Here is a 17,346-nt window from a genome sequence, read left to right as displayed (position 1 = left end):
CCTCAGAGAACGCTGTTGTGGAATCCACTGAAAGTTTCGTACTTCACACACTCCTCCCGTATTCAACTTTTTTTGTATGCATAGCTATAGACTCTTAACAGATGTTTCTGAAACCTCAATAAATCAGCCTTTCTAAAGCTTGAATATAAGTCTGATTGTGCTTACAGTTTCTTCTTTAATGATTAGGAAGGGATCATCTAGGATGGCATTGTCACTGTCCCATCACCATGTGACCAAATAACTTTTCCTTTTTAGCCAATTAAGTCAAAAGAAATAGTTCTCTGCATTGCTCTCTGGTTGGAAAAAGCAACGGCTAGGAAAGTAAAAGCAAAATGAGACCTCCAGTTCTTATTCAGGGGGGTTAGATTCCAGCCCTACCATTCGTAATGTGAGCCATAAGGATACATATCTCTGCAGTTTCTTTTGCCTTGTGATTCTTTGTCCAAGTGTTTTTGTCTTCACTTGAACCAAATCACTGAAATTTCATGGGACACTTTCAGATGCATAAATACTTATTTATTTATTTATTTATTTATTTATTTATTTATTTATTTATTTTAAGTGATTTTCTGATGAAAAGAGATCATTTTAATTGGGGGAGGGTGGTTTGCCAGAGCTTGCTAAGCAGGAGCATATCTAACCACCTATTTAAATGCTGTCTTTATGTGAAATGGTCTTTCTCTCCTCTGCCTTTAATTTCTCCTCCCTGGAATCCTGAGTTATGGAAAATGTGTGATCCTGGAAACAGTTCCTTTCGGAACATGTGTTTCATTTGATCCAGTGCTGCTCTTTTATGGACAAAAACGGAAGGCTCTACTTGTGTGTTTGGAGGTACGGAGATAAGGCGACAGTAATGTTCGATATAAATGGGAACCTAGCCCTACGAAAATCCATTTGTTGTTCTACTTCACAAAAAGCATAAAACAAACAAAACAGTGAAATGTGAAGGAGAGATTTTAGTGGCTGAGCCCCACACACCTTCAGCCCGGGCTGACTCAGCTTCATAGAATTCCTCACCAACTCCCATCCTCATGGCATGTCAATACAGTGGCTTAAACAATCTTCCAACCACACCCCCTTAAACATTAAACGAAGGAAATTACCCAATCAGCAGTCCAAGGAGGAACATCAAATCAATTTTGGATGTCTTAAATATAAAGAGAAAAGCCAACAAGGGTAAATTTTCATACATAATTTCTAAATCTCTTCTCGTCAGAGAAACTAGAGTTCATCATAATTTTCTTTCAAATTTCAAAGTTTTGTAATCACTTCCCTATCAATAGAAGGAATAAAACTCCTCAAAATAGAGGTTATGTTACACATAATATATACTTAATGGAAAAAAAGTCTGTAAGAAAATTCTCCAAAATGTTAGAAGTGCTTTTTCTGGATAGGACATTTTGATTTTGATTTTTTTTTTCTAGTCTTGATTCTTCTAAACTTTTCTCAGTGAGTATGTTATAGTGGTTTTTTTTAAATTATATTCAGATTGACTAGCCTAAACCAGTTTTGCTTTTTTCAATTTATAATGTATTTATTCATTTTAAATTACAATGGTAATAGAAGGATTACTTTAAATGTAAAAAATTCCAAAAAATGGCTATTAATATAGAAACTATAGACATATGCTGTCCATTGTTGTCGCCACTGGCCACGTATAGATATTGAACACTTGAACCAGTCCACATAAAGATGTACAATAAGTGCAATGTAAAATATCTAATTAATAGTGTTTTATTCATCTTGATTACATGTTGAAATAATAATATTTTTGTATATACCTGGTTTGTTCAAATATACTATTAAATTTAATTTCACCTGTTTCCTTTTACTTTTCTTCATACAGCTACTAGAACATTACAGATTACATTTATGGGTTGCATTTGTGGCTCATATATTTTTTGTTTGATGGTGCTATTACAGAGTCCTGGCTACGATCGCATTCTCCTCCCGAGGTAATCACTATTAGAGGTATAGTTGTATTCTCTATTTTTTTCCTACGCATTTGGCTCCTTGAAACATATAAAAAGTATGCCCTTTTCTCATAAGTGGGAATCATATTATTAATATTGTTGTGCAGTTTACTTCCTGCACTTACTATCAGGTGTGATCTTATATTTTGGTTATTCACTGCTATTTAACAAACCACCCTAAAGCTTAGTAACTTAAAAGAAGAACAAGTTGCTGGGGGTTTTTTTGGTTGGTTCTATTTTTTGTTTGTTTGTTTGTTTGTTTTCATGATTCTGTGGGTTGACTGGGTGGTGGTGTTTTGCTTTTGTTTTATTCTGACTTTATACCTGAATAATGTCTTTTACTATTTCCTCTTGATTTGTGTATTTCTAATACAGAATGTTCAAATGCGGGGACCCAAGCCTAATAAATCTTCAGATAAATATATATTTGTATTCTCCCCCCATGCACCATAAAATTATATGAGTAATGCTTAGGTACTCTTTTATTCACTCACTTTTTTAGTGCCTTGAAATGTTCTCTAATCTGGGGAGGTGGAAGAAGAAAGGGGAGATTAAGTCCAGAATGCAGAAAAGTCTTCATTTCTAGGTAAATTCTCCTGAACCAAACATAGCTCCCAGGATTTTTAAACTGCATTCAAATTTGCAGATACCTGTTTTGAAAATTGCCATGGCTGATGTGATGTGCAAGATCACCCATCAACAGAAAAGGGGAGATGATATATTTATGTTTTCCAGCTTGTACATCTAGTTACTATCAACTCCTATCACGTGACCCCTATAAACCGTGAGATTTATCTCTGTTAGAACTCAAAGTGGAGTGCTTCTGAATTGTTCTGACTCTGAGAAGAGATATTTCATCCACTGGGAGAAGTGCTATATATTTGATGTTTAAGTGTTTATAAAAAAGGTTGAAAGAGCATTCTCTGTCATTTGCATATCCACATTAGATTTTTCAGATATTGAGAGGTTAGGAAAATTGTTTCTGGTTTTTTGTTTTGTTTTGTTTTTGTTAATTTAAGAAAGATTACCATGGGATGTGAATAGAGAAAAGAAGGGAAAGGAGCATTGCCATGCCCATGTGAAAAATCGTTGATTATATAACATTTAAACTTGTCAAAAGGATACAAAAGGTTGTTTTGTGTGTGTATGGAGAGTGAGAGGGGATTCATGATTGTTCTTCAATTGATGTTACAAATCCACCTTTTCCTACACTCCTAAAGAGATTTTTATTCCAGTCACAGGTTTAAGTGTCATGTTTACCACTGGGTGGCGACAACACGCTGTACACATGCTGCTGTGCCCAAGTCCAGCCTTGGAAGGAGGAGCCTTTGGAAGGAGGAAATACTGTGGCCAGTTTCTTAAAGTAATAACCCCCTAGAAGGTAAAAATCAGTGAAGGCTTATGTAGAGCCCTTTCAATAAAATACTCCTTGTAAATTGGAACATCTGCAATAGATTGCTTCCACTACTGGCACTAACGTTCTACATGGCCATTTATGAGCAATGATCTTTACTTTCCATTGAAGTTGGGCTATAAAACTTATAATATTACATACCAGGATAATCAGAGTACACAATTAAAATAATTCTTACAAATATACCTTACAAACTCAAAAGTGCTCGAGAAATATGTGCTACCATTGACGCTTTTTGAATTTATTTTTCAGTTAGAGTTAACATACACTATTATATTAGTTTCAGGCATATGACATAGTGATTAGACATTTATATACCTTATGAAATGATCACCCCAATAAGTCTAGTACTCATCCAACACCATTCACAGTTCTTACAATATTATTGGCTTTATTCCCTATGCTGTACTTTACATCCCTGTGACTGTTTTTATAACTGGCAATTTGTACTTCTTAAACCCTTTCACTTTTTTCACCCATCGCCTTAAACTCCCTCCCATACTTGTTCTCTGTATCTATGAGTTTGTTTCTGCTTTGTTTGTTTATTTATTTTGTTTTTTAGATTTTACATACAAGTAAAATTGTATGGTATTTCTCTTTCACTGTCTGACTTATTTCACTTAGCATAATACCCTCTAGGTCTGTCCATGTTGTTGCAAATGGTAAGATTTCCTCCCTTTAGGGCTGAGTAATATTATGTTGTATATATGTACCACTTCTTCCTTAGTCAGTCATCTTCCTATGGACACTTAGGTAGCTTCCATATCTTGGTTATTATAAATAATGCTGCAATGAACATAGGGGTGAACAAATCTCTTCAAATTAGTGTTTTGGATTTCTTCAGATAAATACCCAGGAGAGGTCATATACTAGTTTTATTTTTAATTTTTTGAGGAATCTCCATATTGTTTTCCATAGTGGCTCTTTATCTCTCCTTTGATTCTAAATGATAGCCTTGCTGTGTAGAGTAATCTTGGTTGTTGGTCCCAGCTGTTCATCAGTTTGAATATTTCATGCTAACCCCTCTGGCCTGTAAAGTTTCTGTTGAGAAATCAGCTGATATTCTTATAGGAGCTCCCTTATATGTAACTAATTCCTTTTCACTTGCTGCTTTTTAGGTTGTCTGTTTGTCTTTAGCCTTTGTTATTTTAATTATGATGTGTCTTGGTGTGGGACTCTGAGTTCATCTTGTTTGGATGAACTGCGCTTCATCTGCGCTTCCTGGACTTGTATGTCTATTTCCCGCAGCAGGTTAGGGAAGTTTTCTGTCATTATCTCTTCAAACAGGTTTTCAATCCCTTGTGCTTTCTCTTTTCCTTCTGGTACCCCTATGATATGAATATTGTTACACTTGAAGTTGTCCCAGAGGTCCCTTAAATTATCCTTGTTTTTATTTTTTTTTCTTTCTGCTGTTCTGATTGTTTTCTGCTACCTGACTTTCTAAATCACTGATTTGATCCTGTGCTTCATCTAATCTACTGTTGATTCCCTCTAATGTGTTCTTCATATTCAGTTATTCTTCATTTCTGACTGGTTCTTTTTAATGCTTCTGTCTCCTTTTGCATGTTTCCTATCTCTCTCTTTTTTTAATTCTCACTTAGATCATCTATCCTTCCCCTAAGTTCACTGAGCATCCTTATAAACTGTGCTTTGAATTCTGCATGTGGTTAGATTGCTTGCCTCCATTTCATTTAGTTCTTTTTCTGGCATTTTCTCCTGTTCCTTCATTTGGGACATGTTTCTTTGGGTCCTCATTTTGGCTGACTCCCTGTGTTTGTTTCTGTATATCAAATAGATCTGTTATGTCTCCCAGTCTTGGCAGGGTGGCCTTATGTAGAAGGTGTCCTATGGGGCCCAGTGGCACAGATTCCATGGTCATCTGAGTCAGGTGCTCCTGGGGTGTCCCCTGTTTGGGTTGCATGTGCTTTCCTGTTGGAGTTGTGCCTTGACTGTTACTGGCACATACGTGGGTGGGGTTAACCCTCAGGCTGACCAGCTAAGAGGGCTGGCTGTGACTATAGTGGATGAGCTGTCGTGCAGGGGCTGGCCCCACAGAATGCGAGTTGCTTTAGTGGGGCTCTGGCGCCAGCTGTCTCTAGTCTTGAGTGTGTCATTTGTGGAGTTGGTTGGGTTGTGCTCTGGTGTGGTCTAAAGCCAGCCACCAGGCTTGTTCGTTCTGGAGACTTTGGGGAGGGGATACTATGTAGGCCAATGTTAGCTGCAGCTTGCGCATGGCGTGGGGCCTCTTGGTAATAGCTACAAAGTGATCTGTGTAGTTGATGGCTGCGTGTTCTGGAAGTGATTGGGAGAGGTTATGCTGTCTGGCTGTCACTTATGCTGCACTTGGGGCCACCTGATGAGAGTATTAATGCAAGTTGAGACAAGTCGCCCCTTGTCCTTGTCTTACGGCCACTTAGTAAGAGCTACAAGTCACACTGAACCTGGCCCTACTTGTTTGTGGTTTGGGGACTTTTGAGAAATTTTGCTAAAGTCTGCAGCTTGACCTGAGGCAGTCAACTTGTGCGGAAGAGCAACAAAGAGGCTTGGCCCAGCGGGTGAGTTGGATGGCATGGATTCTTGGGAAATCACGAAAGCTGGGCACATGGTGTTAGCCAGGTTAATGGAGAGTACAGATTTGGTGCCTGCCTACATTGGCTGGATGGATGGGGAGAGAACTCCACAAAGGAAAAATGGTGGCCGCCAGTGCTTTGATCCCCAAAGAGAGTTGCCCTGATGCCTAACCCTCCAGCCCTCAGCCTAAAGTTAATCAATTTAGTTCCTCCTATATGTCCCCGGCACTTTTCAAGCTGCAGTCCCTGCACTGGAGCTTAAAGAAAATGAGTTTATGAGTGAGTAACTCTGGGTGCAGGCCTTTTAAGAGAAGTACCTTGGTCTCTAGAAGCCCTTTGTCTTTCTTAGATGCAATCCCTGCTGTTTTTCACAGCCAGATGTTATGGGACTCCTTTTTCCAGCACTAATACCCCAGGTTGGACACGCAGTGTGGGGCTGGGACCCCTCACTCCTCAGGGGTACCTGCACACCCATGATATCCCGTCCAATTCTTAATCACTACACCATGGATGTGGGACATGCCCATTCTGCATCTTTACCCTTCCTACCAGTCTCTCCTGGACATGGCTTCTCCTTTATATCCTTAGTTATAGGAATTTTGTTCAGCTAGTCTTCAAATGGTTCTCATTGATGATTGTTCTATCATTTAGTTGTAATTTTGATATGATTGTGGAAGGAGGTGAGCACAGAGTTTACTTACTCCTCTATCTTGTCTGGATGTCTCTGCTGACTCTTAAGTTATAATTCCAGGATGACAGTATTTAGAAGCATGATCTTCAATCCTGGATGTGCCAAAGAATTACTTGCGGATTATTTTCTGGTAGGTGCTCAAGATATGTGGGTAGATTTCCCCCTCTGTGATAACTCAATAAATACTGACTGAATGAATGATTATGCAGACCAAGAATGGAGTTAGTGAGAATGAAGGGTACTGCCCAGAGACAGTCTCTTTTGGCTGGACCATACGCGGGCAGGGAGAAAATAGATGGAATCTTTCATCAGTGACAGCCACTGTGCTTCCAGATAAGTTGCAAGTTGGGCAGTTGCAGTAACCATGAAGGACTTGGACTCTACCAGACTATGTGCAGAAGTCGGCAGAGTGAGGGTTTCCCCTGGTGAATATTAAGTTAATTAATATCTGGCTCCAGGGCTCTATTTTCCAAGTTGAATAGGCAGCTCCTATCTCTAATCTAATCTACATCTAGGGTATATATTATCATCCTAGTTCCAGGATTTTCTAAGTATTTGCTTTCTTTGAAAGCTGATGTGATTATTCCCTGTGGTGTGGCTATGAACCAGAGGAGGGCCACAAGGCATAGCCCAGGGTGACCTCTGCCCAGGATGGTACCAGTGCCCCTTGGCCTAAAAGGGTAAGTGTTCATAGTCCAGGCTTACCATCAGAAGTGCTTCAGGAGCTTTGCAAAAATTATGGCGCTTTAAAACAGGGCTTGTAATTTGTTTTAAAAAGCCTTCCCTAGTAGGTTGATGCAGAGCCAGAATTGAGAAAAACAGCTATGCAGCCAGGCCTCCAGCAAAGACCTGCTCTATACTCAGAGTATGCCAACTGCTCTTCCAGCACCCAGCTGCCCTGCTCCTATTCATACTGGGTTTACACAATGCCTGATTTTTCAGTTCCACTTCCATGGCCTGAAATCCTGTAAGACTGAAGGCAAACTTGACAGCTCGGCTGCTCATTTATGGTCAGCTGGGCATCCTTTTCTTATGCTTGGCATAATAATATTAGCTAGCATTAACTGAATGATTACCATGTTCTAACTGTGCTAAGCAATGTATATGCATGTATTCCAATCAACCTAAGAACTATTATTATCCTTGTTTCACAGATGAGAAAATTGAGGCTTAGAGAGAAGTTTTGGATAGACCACATTGCTTAGAATTGGCAACCATGGCCAGAACCCAGTTGTTTGAAACTAAAGCTTCTTTTCAGCCAAACTTCTTCCAGAACACATATTTCTGTTAGCTGTGATGAAGGGCCTCATGGAAGAAGCTGATTCAATTAAATATAAATATAAGCTGCCATTGAAACAAAATCTAATGAAGTTGGGAAGCAATAATATTGGAAAGTGTAATAATTATTGTGTCATTTCTAGCTCTAGTAAGAAATAGATGGCATCTCCAAGCTGAGTTACTGAGAAGGGTTTCTTAGATTATTTATAAAGTTGTGGATAGAATTTTTAAAAATCAGTAAAAGTGGTTTAGTACCCTGAAGCTAGTATGTGGTGGGGAAGAGGGAGCATTTACTGGAACTTAGAAGGAGTTAGGGCTACACGGAGAGGCATCATGATGGTTGTAGTCTTTGGTAGAGGGACCGCACATGGGAAATAAATAGTCAGCCCGACTCTTTACTTCGTTCTTCTGCCCTCTGATCCCCAGCCTATAACCAGCTTCTCAACACCTGACCCCTTGGCCAAAACCCAGCCAGAGGGCAAGAGGGCCCATTGACTAATGCGGTTAGTCAGCCTCCTCTGGGGACAAATCAGGGTGTAGAGGGGAACTTTGAGAGTAAACAGCTGACATCCAGAAGACTAGTATGAACTTCAAATATGTCTTTAGACATTTGGGTTGAAAAATGAAAAGTATTACACTCCAAAATAATGATCAGCAATCACAGATAAATAAAACTATCCTAGTAAGTACTTATTACAATGTTTTTTAATTACATTATCTTATTTAACCTTTAAAACACATCTTCAAGACATGTCTCATTTACTGAGGCTCTGAAAAATGTAGAAGCTTGTTCAAGATACATGGCAAATACCTGGCCAAACCAGATTCTTTAAGTCCATTTTTTTTTCACTATAAAACACTAAAAATGCACCAAATTGAAAATGATTAAGCAAATCGTTTTATCCAGTAAGACATAGAAGTATGGGAAGAAAAAAATATGGTTAATAACTTTTAGATGAATCATTAATATTTAAGCTTTTATATCATGATCATTCAAATATATAAAACATTTCTGTTTCTCAGTCTTCTCTCGTTTTTCTTTTTAGAAGAAACTATTTCAACCTAATTGTGCACGTGAAAAAGTTAATCATTTGTTTATATGGATGAACTATTTTAGATTCTCCTGACTTTTTTGTTGGCATTCACTGGGGTGGATGGAGAGAAGAGGGGAACAGGATTTGCATTTACACAGTGGCTGTGATTTAGCGTGAAATCAGGTTGGTTTCTTTAAAGCCGGGATCTCAAAAGGAACAGAATAAGCAGAATATGGTGTGACCATGGTGTGACTCAGGCTGCCCCAAAATGACCTGATACCTTTCTAAAGTCCCAACAGTGGAATCAATCTGGAGCCCCACATTTCCTAGACACATTACCATTTTAATCCATGAGTCCAAATTAGTTTGTGAATGGGTTGGTGAGTTTTGTCCTCACATAGAGAAAAACCAGACTGCAAGGAAGGGGACAAGTACGTAGGAATGGTCCAAACCCCAAAACATTTCAAGAAGAGAGCTCTACTTTTGGGCCCCTCAGTTATATAGGGTAATGGGGAAACAAGGAAAAGACTGATGATACAGAGGAGATTCATGGCTAAAGACACAGTTATATCTGGGACTAGCCACAGGCAAGAGTCATTCTGTGTGATTGCTTGTCTCCAAGGCCATGCTGAACTCCAGTGCCATGGCCCTCTTGATTAATTCAACACTCCTATTTCATTTAACATTAGCTGCTTGTATTCTTACTAAACTTTTCATGTGACTGTGTCTTATGGTTTTTACCATACTGTACATGTGTGTTTTATTTTGCATGTAATCTGTTGCTGAGCTAGTGTTATAAGAATGAATATCGAAATGAATGAGTGAAGTGAAAGGATGATGATGAAGAGTCTTTTCAGACAAGGGCAGACATGGGAGAGGTGTGAAGAAGGGGCCGAGACAGTGATCATGTTTCAGTTCCTAGCTCCTTCAGGAATGATTGCTCATTCAGATAGCTCCAATTACTTGTTTTCTTCTTTTGGTTAAAATGCATAGAACTCTTCCTCAGAGACTACTCGCTGGAAGCACCTCATCTTCCTCCATCACTGTCCTTGACTCCCAGGTTGCCCTCTTCCCTAGTTCCTCTGCCATGCCAATATTCTCCAGGTCTCTGATGCTTCATTTTTCTATCTCTAGGGAAAACTATTCTTTATGAATAGTAATAAATAGAAACAAATGGGAAATGGGGGAATAACTGCTTAGGAAATTTCTCAGTGTGTTTATTATTCCCTCTTGCAATTATTTACCAGGTTAGAAACAAAGTAGAACGTATACTTTATTTTCAAGCAAAGGGTTTCACATTGAAATCGTCTAAGAGTAAGAGTCTGTATGGGATCGATGTCTAGATTTGTGACTATTATAGAAAAGAAAGTTACATTCATGGTTTTCAATATTTCTTTAAGCCATGGAATGCTTCCTTCTATACCCCCCGCCCCCCCCCCCCCACACACACACAAACACTTCTCTTTGGTTGTCCCTACGAGGACTTAATAGACAACATTTGAAATCTGTTTCTAGATTATTGGAAAAGGTCGAACTCCACACACAGTGCCATTTAGTGGGGTTGCTGGCTATCAGGCTGAAGGAGATATTTGGAATGACTGGCTGTTAGATTTAAGTAGATTTTATGGTGCACATTGGTGGGGATAATCCACAAACAGTAGAAGTGTTGGTCTGGAGGAAGTTTGCATTCAAATTCCACTGCTCCTAGCTGTGTGACGTCAGGTTACTTATTTAACCTATCAACACCTCAGTTTACTTATTTCTAATATGGAGATAATAATACCAACCACTTCATAAAGTTACTGTATTAGAATAAAATGTTAATGCATATGAAGCCCTTAACACTGTGTCTGGCATGTGATGAACATCCAGTAAATATTAGCTAATATTTTTATAATTATATCTATGAACAGCTTGAATTAATTCCCATGCCTGCCCAGTACAGGAAGTCTGCTGTCCAATACAACTTCAAACTATTGTTGACACTTTTAGTCTAAATCCACCAGGGAGAAACCTGAAATCAAAGTTTGGGTTTACTTGCCTGTTGCCAAAAGAGATAGTGTATCATGAGGAAGCATGAGCCATCTTCTCAATAAGAGGGTATTAGAAAAACTTACGAGTTTTGGGCTTGTGTTAAGTGAGTCTAGGGAGGATTAAAGGAAGTGAGGCTTTGCTCTGGATTGAACACTGTCAGGAAGCAGAGGCAATTCCGATTTTGCATCGTAATCCCATTTGTCAAGATAACATTTATCAAGAAGCCAAGAGAAACGAAACTGTAATTAGTAAAGGAGCAGTAGTTATTCATTTTAACCAGGTGTCTCAGTAATCTTTGCTGTGTAACAAATCATCTCAAAATTTAGCAGCTTAAAACAACAACGATTATTTATCTCACACTGTTTCTGAGGGTCAGGAATCCAGGAAAGGCTCAGGTGGGTGGTTCGGGCTCAGGGTCTCTCTTGAGATCTCATTCAAGCTGTCAGCTGGGGCCACAGTCCCTGAAGACTTGACTGGAACCAAAGTTCAACTTTCAATTTCACTCACATGGCCGTTAGCAGGAGGCTTCAGTTCTTCACCACAGCGCTGTTCATGACGTGGCTTACCTTCGTGTGAGTGATCCGAGAGACAGAGCGTGGAAGGCAGAAGTTCATTGACTTCTGTGTCTCAGAACTACACCTATCACCTCTACCTTATTCTCTTCATTAGAATCAAGTCACTAAATCCCGCCCACTCAAGGAGAGGGGATACTCCACCTCATCAAGGGAGAAGTATCCAAAAATTTATAGACATGGTTTTTTTAACTACCATATTAAGAAAGTAGGATATTTGGTCATTTTTGTGATTTGGACCATGTTCTTGGGGTGTGTGTGTGTGTATGTGTATGTGTGTTGTGTATATGTGTTGTGAGTGTGGGTGCATGCTCAGATGTGATTACGGAGTGGCCATGCTTTGTTGCCCCTATTCTACCTTTACTTTTCTTTAAAAAAAAAAAAACTTAGGGTTATTTGGCTGAGACAAAAGATCATTGCAAATCTGTTGTATTCTAAGATTTTTGTAACAGAAACTACCTCATAATCATTTTAGTACCTGACCTTACCACCAATATCCTAGCACCTACACACTTAGTAGAAACTAATAAAATCTTGTTGAATGAATGGAAGGAAGAATCATTGAGTAATTGAACAAATGAATGGACATTTACACTGGTGACATTTGTGACTTTTCGGAGATGCAATTGAAATGAGTTTCTCAGATTCCAATTTGATTGTTATTTCTTTTCTCATATGCCCAGTCAGGCTATCTTGATCACATTGTGACCTTTGATACTAGAAAACTAGTCAAGTAATTGTTCATATCTTTTGGCTTTTTCTAGCTGCCAGAAGAAAGTTTCATTTTCACCATGACTTAGCTCTTCTCCAATACTTGGCTGACGTGCTATTTATTAAATAGATCTCCTGTTTGGGTTTGGCAAGAAAGGTTTCTCAGGATATTGCCTAAAATGAAGGTGCTAAAATGAAGTCTCGGTATAGCATCTCAGGACAACCCCCATCCTAAGGCCTAGGACATCTAAATCAAAAAATCATCCCATAAAAATTTTTTTTAAGTTACTTAGTTAACAGGCTACCCCTGAATTAAAATTTGTAAGCATTAGATTTAAAACTGATTGATGTAACTTGCTTTAATATAGTAGTTTAACTTTAGGTCTCAGAGTTGTCTTTGCAGTATAAGAAGGTAGTCAGCTTTTGGCTATGTACTTAAAAGCATTGGTGAGTTAATGTTGTGTGGGGTGCCCTAGCCCCTGAATCTGTCTGGTGAGTCACCCTTGAAACACTTGAGCAGCCCAATCTCTGCATATATTGTCCCTTTCAATGTGGATAATGCTTTCTTGCCCATTCATGCCCAGCCACCCACTCCTGATGGTACAGTTGCCCAATGGGCCATGATAGAACATATACCTGCCCCCCTAGCTGAAGGCCCTGTGTTTGTCTAGGTACATATAGGGCTCCATACATGTATCTCCTTCACCCTTCCTTGCTGTCTCTGCGTGGAGAAGAGACATGCTGTAACATTTACTCCCTCTTTTGACTAGAGATCCTTCATGTATTGTTTCCTAGGTCTACCCTAACAAATTACACTAACATGGTGTTTTAAAACAACAGATGTTTGTTCTCTACTAGTTTCTGGAGGCCAGAAGTTTAAAATCAAAGTACTGGTAGGGTTGGGTCCTTCTTGGAGTCTCTGAGGCCAAATCTTTCCCATGCTTCTCCCCTGGCTTTGGTGGCTGCCAGCAATCCCTGGCATTGCTTGGCTGGTAGTTGCATCACTCCAATTTCTGCCTCTGTGGTCACATGGCATTTTCCTCTGTGTGTCTGTCTTCACATGGCCTTCTTATAAGGATGCTAATCATTAGATTTAGGACTCATTCTAATCCTCATATTAACTACTTACATTACATCTGAAAAGACCCTGTTTTCAAATAAGGTCACATTCCAAGGTTGTGTTGGTCATGAATTTTGAGGGGCAATATTCAACCCAATCTTTTCTTCCCAGTTAAATCTTATAAGAGCTTGAGGCAGCATTCAAGCTTGCTTGAGATTTTACCCACACCTTGAACCTATACCTCTGCTTGAAGTCTTATTTATCTAAAGAATATCGAACTAGAAAGCTAGCCTTTCATCATTAAATACACATTTGAATGGCAGCTCAGAGAATGTAATGTGCATATAAATTATTCAAAGTTTGCCTATATCCTAGTAGTTACCATGCATTGGGCAGCTACACTGCCCAGACTTATCACTGATCTTCAGTCATGATAATAAAAGCTAACACTTGTTGATCTGTCATCATTCATCAGGGAATATGTCGAATGTTTAATATATAGTGTCTCATTCAATTCTCATAACAATTCTGTAAAACAAGTGCTATTAGTGTGACCCTTCTGAAACAGATGAAGAAATTAAGGCTCGCGGACATTAATTATTTATCAAAGGTAAAAGCATTCTCAAACGGATGTCGGAGTCCAGAGATTGAACTCTTAAACCTTGTTCAATGTAGTCCCCCTAGAAGAAAGACATTCTCGTCTCCATTTTGCAGATAGAAACATGTGGGTACAAGAAATTAAGTCATCTGCCTGAAGTCTCCTACCTAGTAAATCTGAAATGCAAATCCTAGTCCATTTTCCCTCAATCTAAATTCTTTTTTACAGCACATGACTGCAGTTTGGGCGCTATGGGGACCCAAGTGATGATGGCAATGGGAAAAAGAGCATGGTTGGCTCTTTGAAGATTCAGCTGATCAAAAAAAAGAGGAGGTAGAATCGTGGCTAACAAGCTGGTGTGTTTACCCAAGAGTTTGTTCAATCCATTCTAATAGTGGTTTGTGTTTATCTTCCCTTTCCTCCTCCTTGAGGCTGATTTCACTGTGTTTGCAGGGGAGTGGGGAATGAGGGGGGGAAGGGGTGAGATTAAGATAATTTAAGGTCTCATACTATCTGAGTTCAGGGCCATGGGGACTATCATATAGGCTGCTTCATGCTGTGAGTGATGGCTGCACATACAAGTTTGTTTCAGGACTCAGACCACTTGCTTTGTTTCTAGCTCATTCCCCCTCCCCCTCTTTTTTCTCTTCTTCGCCTTCTTCCTCTTTGTTCAGCCATTTTACAAACACACAACCCACCCATAGGTCTCCTGTCACTCCAGTGACATGTCATTGCCACTTTGGGATTACCTTTGAGGTTAATTTAAATTGTGCCTTAGTCCCTCATCTCTAAAGTGGACTTAATGTCATTTACTTTGTAGGGGCTTTATGAACATCAAATTAGATAATGATTGAATGAGTTAATAATAAATATAGCTACTATTAATTGAAAGAACATTCAGTTATGAAGTGAAAGATTCAGAGCATGATTTGACCAAGGTAATTTCTACCGTGTTTCCCCCAAAATAAGACCGAGTCTTATATTAATTTTTTCTCCAAAAGATACATTAAGGCTTATGTTCAGGGGATGTCATCCTGAAAAATCATGCAACGGCTTATTTTCCGGTTAGGTCTTATTTTCGGGGAAACAAGGTAGCAAATTGAAGTCCATAATTCCAGATGGAAGGAGGCCATCCAGTCTTCTTTCACAGTAGCATAAATTTGGCCATGTCGCTGATTTTCAAGCATATTCTGATATACAATATTCTGTTCCAATTTTTCCATAAAGCATTGAAATATTTCAGAAATATTTGAATGTCCAAATTACATATCCAAGATGAGACCTCAAATGTGAAAGGAAATGACATCAACAATATCAAACCAAACCCTTTATTCAACTATGTGTTGATTTTTAATTAGGAAAATAAATTCACTATATTTTAGACATAATTCAAGCTTTTTTTTAAATTAGAAGTTGTTTGTTTGGAGATAATCCAGGACAAGTAACAGACTTGTTTTCAGTTTAGTCATCTCCTACAGGATTATAGCTCAGACCTCAATTTAGCCACTAGTTTTCCCTCATTATGCCTTCCCAGGTCTTGTCCTCAGTGAGAACTGCCATACAGCTCGATGTTATCACATAACTTCACTCCTAGGACCAGAAAAGAAAAGCAAGTCCACAATTCTGCCTGACCACTGACCTTCAAAATGCCCAGGGCTCTTCCCTCTCAAAGTGTGTTTGGCTGAAGAGCCTCCTATTTACTACGAGTCAGTCACCCACTTCTTCATCTCAAGGTGTAATAGAGCTCTTCCTTTTCCTGTTAATCACTTAGAGATAATTTGTGTTTTATACTCACACATTTCCATTCTCCCCAGATACATTATAGAAGAAGTGAGAGAGTGCTGTAACTATGTCCTCTGAGAAGAACTGGCAAAGATAAGTCAAACCCTTGAAGATGCTATACTTGACCCTGATAATAAAACAAAACAAAACAAAAAATGGTAAAGGATCCAGTGGCAGTCATGGGAGGGCAACACGTATGTGGCATTTCCCACAAAGTGGGATGAAGCAAGGTGATCCCAATCCTGGTGTTGAACTGTGTTTCCCAAACCATCTGTGAAAAAGAGTCCTTCCTCCCCTCCCCTTCTCCATCATGGTCTGATCCTTTTGTAAAATAGAAATGAATTACTAGAAAAATAAAATAAAGAACAAAACCATATAAAATGCTAAACCATATTTTTTTATGTTAGATACAATTGTATCTAACATAAAAAATTGAGCATAGACATATGCTCAACTTGTCAAATTGCTGTAAAAGATTCTTCTCTTTTTTTTTAATGATATGAATAAGTTTATTTTCATTTTCTTTGACATCTGCTGAAGTGTGGAGCCAGGCTCCATTGGTAGGGCTGTGTGGTGCCTTGTATCTGTCTGCCTCCTGAAGTTCTGTTTACCATCTCCAGAAGGCTCAGCTTCTCAAGAAACGGAAAGTATATTTAGAAGGGTATGTTCCCAGGATGAGAGATTTGAAGTCCAGGCTGATGACATCAAACTTATCTCTTGGTCCATTTTGTTCTTACTTCACAGAAATAAGACAGGTGCTAGTGAAATTTGGTGCCATTTGGTGTAATTTGTGTCCCTTAAACTCCCTTGTCTCAGAGATTTTGTTCCTGGTCTTATTTCTGTTCTAAGGGCTCATCAAGTTCTCCTTTTTTTCTGCACATGGAATCTAGATCTTCTATTCTGAAACCAAATTTGGAGTCTAGACTCTTCAGTGTTGATTTCTAAAGCAAGCTTTTCTTTGATAGCATAACCTGGGTAAGGTGTTTGATTGAATGCTTTGATGAGGATATTCAACTGGTCTTCTGTGAATTTGGTGTGGCTTTGTCTGTGATTCCTTGCTGTGGTCTTGTCTGGAGAGTTGTTTTGGGCCATGTTGGAATAGAGTCCTGAAGCTTTCAACCGGGACTGTAAAAGATTCTAAACACAGTCAGTATTAGTACTTAATTCATCATACACCAGTAATTGATGGAGAATTGACATGGGAATGTGTGGACTGCACTTTGAGTGGCACCACTAGACTGGTAGAGTAGTGCTTCCCACAGGCTCCTCACCAGAATCACCTGGCAAGATGTCCCCAAATTGTTTTTAACTGAAGGAGGGAAGCATGGCAATTGGTCTGGTATTGTGTGTTTTAAAAGCTCCTCAGGTCTTCCTAACATGCAACCAAAGTAGAGAAACATTGCTCTGGGATAAAACTCCTCACTTTTATTTCAGCTTCATTCCTGCCAAGCACTGACCAACAGCCCGCTTTACTGTGTGCAAAATAACCCTGAAGGTCCAGAGAACTTAGACATTTAAGCCTAGTCTTGCCAAAATAAAATAAATGTCTAGCTCTTATTTTTTAGTGACAGTCTTGGTATTCATAAGGAAAACTTTAAAAGTTTAAAGAATTCTTTTAGGAAACCATGG

The 17,346-nt window shown here is 39.0% G+C and overlaps 1 protein-coding gene across 1 annotated transcript in view; it reads left to right on the top strand.

Moving 5' to 3' along the window:
• Positions 1–2,455: 2,455 nt before the first annotated feature.
• Positions 2,456–17,346, top strand: part of ADH7 (alcohol dehydrogenase 7 (class IV), mu or sigma polypeptide) — a 37,767-nt gene continuing 22,876 nt past the window's right edge. The window contains exons 1-2 of the mRNA XM_081077611.1: positions 2,456–2,559; positions 3,209–3,354. The gene's annotated coding sequence lies outside the window, so the exon portion shown is untranslated. The remainder of the gene's footprint in view (positions 2,560–3,208; positions 3,355–17,346) is intronic.

The sequence above is a fragment of the Rhinolophus hipposideros genome (genome assembly GCF_964194185.1).
Source record: "Rhinolophus hipposideros genome assembly, chromosome: 1".
Classification (NCBI taxonomy): domain Eukaryota; kingdom Metazoa; phylum Chordata; class Mammalia; order Chiroptera; family Rhinolophidae; genus Rhinolophus; species Rhinolophus hipposideros.
This window is presented reverse-complemented; position numbering and strand designations above follow the sequence as displayed.